Consider the following 6,000-nt stretch of genomic DNA (forward strand, 5'->3'; position numbering starts at 1 on the left):
TGGCACAGTACTGAAACCGCGATTTGTTTCAGCATATAATCTTACACACAAATGGTCCTTCGTTGCTCTTTGTGGTATTCCGTTAGGAGGTGGGTAGCCCGATGGGCACACAACTTTGAGCGTCCCAAGTGATGGACGAATGTGTAAGCTCAACCAACAGAGACGTCCAGTCATGCACTGACGTGTTTCATTGTGATCCTTCGATCAACGAAGAATGAGAGTATCCGCACATTCCTACACTGTTCCCCTTAACAGCTGTGCGCGGCAGGCCAGCACACGGTTGATCGGAAAGGTTTGGGCGACCTTATTGCGACGATGATAGGCGCCTCGCCCAAAGACTCGCCGTGCTTTTGTTCACTGTCAGTTTTCCGGAAACATTCTTCAAGCGTCTACAAATATGTGCAATGCGCTGGTTTTCCGCCAAAAGGAACTTAATAACAACTCACTGCATGGAATGCACTCCGTTACAAACGCCATTTTGAAGCCTAATTATAGCGCCGCTATCTATTAGAACTACAGGGGCTTAAGCGAGAATATTCCGCCATGTTGTGGGACAAATTCCACATTATTTCAACCGAAACCGGCCGAGTAAAAATGTGTTGTATTTTTACTGAGCGCACTCCGTGCATAGATGCCACTACACAGTAATAATCATCGAATCGAGTGCTTTGGTACGAACGCCATCGATCCCAATGGGCAACTGAATTCAGATTTGGAGAATGGGTTATTTACGGGTACTGGCAGGAGGCTATGATACGAGGCTGTATTCCTTATGCCCGAATAAGGCGCTCTTCTTTACTAGTGGTCATTGTTCCTTGTTCCGCTGTGTTTAACTAAGCCGAGCGAGGTAGACCAGTGGTTAGCACGCTGGACTACCATTTGGGAGGATGACGGTTCAGATCCGCAATCGGCCATCCAGTTTTACATTTTTCGTGATTTCACTAAATCTCTCACGGCCGGGATGGTTCCTTTGAATGGGCTGGGCTTATCTCCTTCTCCGACCTTCCCTACTCTGAGCTTGTGCTCCATCCCTAATGACCTCGTTGTCCTCCTTCTCCGTGTTTGGTTAACAATTTCGTACAGGCTATTATCAGCATTAAGAAGTCTCTGGTATGTGTTGCTGCGTGCTACATAAGCAGTAGCGAATATATCTCCGCCTCTCTCTCACAGTGGACATTTCACTGACTGTGTAACTAGCGCCTCGCAGTTGGTGCCGATGTAGCAAACTGAACTCGTTTATGTTACCGACTTACAGTGCTGTTTCCTTCTTTCTGTTGCACAGCTATGTTACAACTACTGCCTGGTGTCACACTTGCCTGTGACAGCATGAAGAAAAATGTATCTTCTGACACACAAACGACTTTCAAATACGATTTCTAAATTAGAGACCCGAGACACTTAAAGATAACTCACTCCATGGACTGCACATTGTTACAAACGCAATTTAGAAGCCTAATTAAAGCACCGCCATCTATTGGAACTGTAGGGACTATTACATTGTAATTAGAGTTACTTCTCAAAATCTTGAATATTCTCCATCAAATGCTAATCGTATGGATTTTCGTACTTGTCTTCAAGATATTATGCTATTTTAACAGCCAATGGCGTAAGTGGTGGAATTAAGTTACTTTCCGGGAAGCTGTCTGCTGCTGGAGCAGTCGAATGACAGGCTTTCATTCCCGTTTGCGGACGGGCGGGAGGCTGCGCCGTGAGGTTCTGTTCGGTATGACCAAAAGTGGCCTTCTTCTTTACTAGTCATCGGCTGTCCTTGTTATGTTGCGTTTGCTTAATAATTTTTATAGTATCTTATTTGCACGGTCAAACCTCGGGCAGGTGCTTTGCGTCCTACATATTGCTTGTCACTTAACGTAACTAAAGCTTACAAATATTGCCCTGTTTCACTTGCTCAGTGGACGTTTCGCTGAATGTGTAGCTTATGTCTGGCAGTTGGTGCCGATGTAGCAACCTATGCTGGTTTACGCAACTGACATATTACTGACTGTTTCTTTCCGTTATATAGCTGTGTCATCAGCTCTGCGTGGTGCTGACAGCGGCTGTGCTAGTCTACACCTACATCGACATGATTGCTCTGCAGTTCAGAATTTGATTTCTCTTATTTTATTTTGACGAGCATTTCTCCGTATGTACGTGGGCGACCCCCCCCCCCCCCCCCCCCCCCATGAACAATGGACCTTGCCGTTGGTGGGGAGGCTTGCGTGCCTCAGCGATACAGATAGCCGTACCGTAGGTGCAACCACAACGGAGGGGTATCTGTTGAGAGGCCAGACAAACGTCTGGTTCCTGAAGAGGGGCAGCAGCCTTTTCAGTAGTTGCAAGGGCAACAGTCTGGATGATTGACTGATCTGGCCTTGTAACAATAACCAAAACGGCCTTGCTGTGCTGGTACTGCGAACGGCTGAAAGCAAGGAAAAACTACAGCCGTAATTTTTCCCGAGGGTATGCAGCTTTACTGTATGATTACATGATGATGGTTTCCTCTTGGGTAAAATATTCCGGAGGTAAAATAGTCCCCCATTCGGATCTCCGGGCGGGGACTACTCAAGAGGATGTCGTTATCAGGAGAAAGAAAACTGGCGTTCTACGGATCGGAGCGTGGAATGTCAGATTCCTTAATCGGGGAGGTAGGTTAGAAAATTTAAAAAGGGAAATGGATACGTTGAAGTTAGATATAGTGGGAATTAGTGAAGTTCGGTGGCAGGAGGAACAAGACTTCTGGTCAGGTGACTACAGGGTTATAAACACAAAATCAAATAGGGGTAATGCAGGAGTAGGTTTAATAATGAATAGGAAAATAGGAATGCGGGTAAGCTACTACAAACAGCATAGTGAACGCATTATTGTGGCCAAGATAGATACGAAGCCCACACCTACTACAGTAGTACAAGTTTATATGCCAACTAGCTCTGCAGATGACGAAGAAATTGAAGAAATGTATGATGAAATAAAAGAAATTATTCAGATTGTGAAGGGAGACGAAAATTTAATAGTCATGGGTGACTGGAATTCGAGTGTAGGAAAAGGGAGAGAAGGAAACATAGTAGGTGAATATGGATTGGGGGACAGAAATGAAAGAGGAAGCCGCCCTGTAGAATTTTGCACAGAGCACAACATAATCATAACTAACACTTGGTTTAAGAATCATGAAAGAAGGTTGTATACATGGAAGAACCCTGGAGATACTAAAAGGTATCAGATAGATTATATAATGGTAAGACAGAGATTTAGGAACCAGGTTTTAAATTGTAAGACATTTCCAGGGGCAGATGTGGACTCTGACCACAATCTGTTGGTTATGACCTGTAGATTGAAACTGAAGAGGTGGGAATTTAAGGTGATGGGACCTGGATAAACTAAAAGAACCAGAGGTTGTACAGAGATTCAGGGAGAGCATAAGGGAGCAATTGACAGGAATGGGGGAAATAAATACAGTAGAAGAAGAATGGGTAAGATAGATACCGCCTACAGGAAAATTAAAGAGACCTTTGGAGATAAGAGAACGACTTGTATGAATATCAAGAGCTCAGATGGAAACCCAGTTCTAAGCAAAGAAGAGAAAGCAGAAAGGTGGAAGGAGTATACAGAGGGTCTATACAAGGGCGATGTACTTGAGGACAATATTATGGAAATGGAAGAGGATGTAGATGAAGATGAAATGGGAGATATGATACTGCGTGAAGAGTCTGACAGAGCACTGAAAGACCTGAGTCGAAACATGGCCCCCGGAGTAGACAATATTCCATTGGAACTACTGACGGCCGTGGGAGAGCCAGTCCTGACAAAACTCTACCAGCTGGTGAGCAAGATGTATGAAACAGGCGAAATACCCTCAGACTTCAAGAAGAATATAATAATTCCAATCCCAAAGAAAGCAGGTGTTGACAGATGTGAAAATTACCGAACTATCAGCTTAATAAGTCACAGCTGCAAAATACTAACACGAATTCTTTACAGACGAATGGAAAAACTAGTAGAAGCCAACCTCGGGGAAGATCAGTTTCGATTCCGTAGAAACACTGGAACACGTGAGGCAATACTGACCTTACGACTTATCTTAGAAGAAAGATTAAGGAAAGGCAAACCTACGTTTCTAGCATTTGTAGACTTAGAGAAAGCTTTTGACAATGTTGACTGGAATACTCTCTTTCAAATTCTAAAGGTGGCAGGGGTAAAATACAGGGAGCGAAAGGCTATTTACAATTTGTACAGAAACCAAATGGCAGTTATAAGAGTCGAGGGACATGAAAGGGAAGCAGTGGTTGGGAAGGGAGTAAGACAGGGTTGTAGCCTCTCCCCGATGTTGTTCAATCTGTATATTGAGCAAGCAGTAAAGGAAACAAAAGAAAAATTAGGAGTAGGTATTAAAATTCATGGAGAAGAAATAAAAACTTTGAGGTTCGCCGATAACATTGTAATTCTGCCAAACACAGCAAAGGACTTGGAAGAGCAGTTGAATGGAATGGACAGTGTCTTGAAAGGAGGATATAAGATGAACATCAACAAAAGCAAAACAAGGATAATGTAATGTAGTCTAATTAAGTAGGGTGATGCTGAGGGAATTAGATTAGGAAATGAGGCACTTAAAGTAGTAAAGGAGTTTTGCTATTTGGGGAGAAAATAACTGATGATGGTCGAAGTAGAGAGGATATAAAATGTAGGCTGGCAATGGCAAGGAAAGCGTTTCTGAAGAAGAGAAATTTGTTAACATCCAGTATTGATTTAAGTGTCAGGAAGTCATTTCTGAAAGTATTCGTATGGAGTGTAGCCATGTATGGAAGTGAAACATGGACGATAAATAGTTTGGACAAGAAGAGAATAGAAGCTTTCGAAATGTGGTGCTACAGAAGAATGTTGAAGATTAGATGGGTAGATCACATAACTAATGAGGAAGTATTGAATAGGATTGGGGAGAAGAGAAGTTTGTGGCACAACTTGACCAGAAGAAGGGATCGGTTGGTAGGACATGTTCTGAGGCATCAAGGGATCACCAATTTAGTATTGGAGGGCAGCGTGGAGGGTAAAAATCGTAGAGGGAGACCAAGTGAAGAATACACTAAACAGATTCAGAAGGATGTAGGTTGCAGTAGGTACCGGGAGATGAAAAAGCTTGCACAGGATAGAGTAGCATGGAGAGCTGCATCAAACCAGTCTCAGGACTGAAGACCACAACAACAACAACAACGTGGGCGACAACAAAATATTTTTACACCCTGAGGAGAAAGTTGGCCGTTTACACTTCATGAGAACGGCCTGCTGCAGTGAAAACGCATTTGTTTTAACGAGTGTCACACCAAATCGTGTATCACATCCGTGTCACTATCTTCCCTATTTCGCTATAATAGAAAACGACCTGCCTTATTTCATGTTTTTGGATTTTCTCCATCTATCTGATGCGGATCCCTCAATACTAAGAAAAGAGCAAATACTAAGAAAAATAATTCATTTTTCCCCTTTCTTATTCTGTGGTGTAAGACTATTCTATACCACCTTTCCTCCGTGCAGCCTACTCTCGTTTGTGTCAGAGTTTCTCCCAACACGAGGTGTAATACAATCTTCTCACAAACAACAAACATTCAATTTCTGAATAAGAAACCAGATGTCTAGACTCCCATTATATGCAGTGTATAAATAGCGTTACTTCATCATACCTTACGTACACTACTGACCATTAAAATTTCTACACCACGAACATGACGTGCCACAGACGCGAAATTTAACCGACGCCAAGAAGATGCTGTGATATGGAAATGATTAGCTTTTCAGAGCATCCACACAAGGTTGGCGTCGGTGGCGACACCTACAACGTGCTGACATGAGCAAAGTTTCCAAACGATTTCTCATACACAAACAGCAGTTGACCGGCGTTGCCTGGTGAGACGTTGTTGCGAAGCCTCGTGTAAGGAGCAGAAATCCGTAACATCACGTTTCTGACTTAGATAAAGGTCGGATTGTAGCCTTTCGCGTTTGCGGTTTATCGTATGG

This window comes from Schistocerca piceifrons, chromosome 5, assembly GCF_021461385.2.
Source record: "Schistocerca piceifrons isolate TAMUIC-IGC-003096 chromosome 5, iqSchPice1.1, whole genome shotgun sequence".
NCBI classification, from domain to species: Eukaryota; Metazoa; Arthropoda; class Insecta; order Orthoptera; family Acrididae; genus Schistocerca; species Schistocerca piceifrons.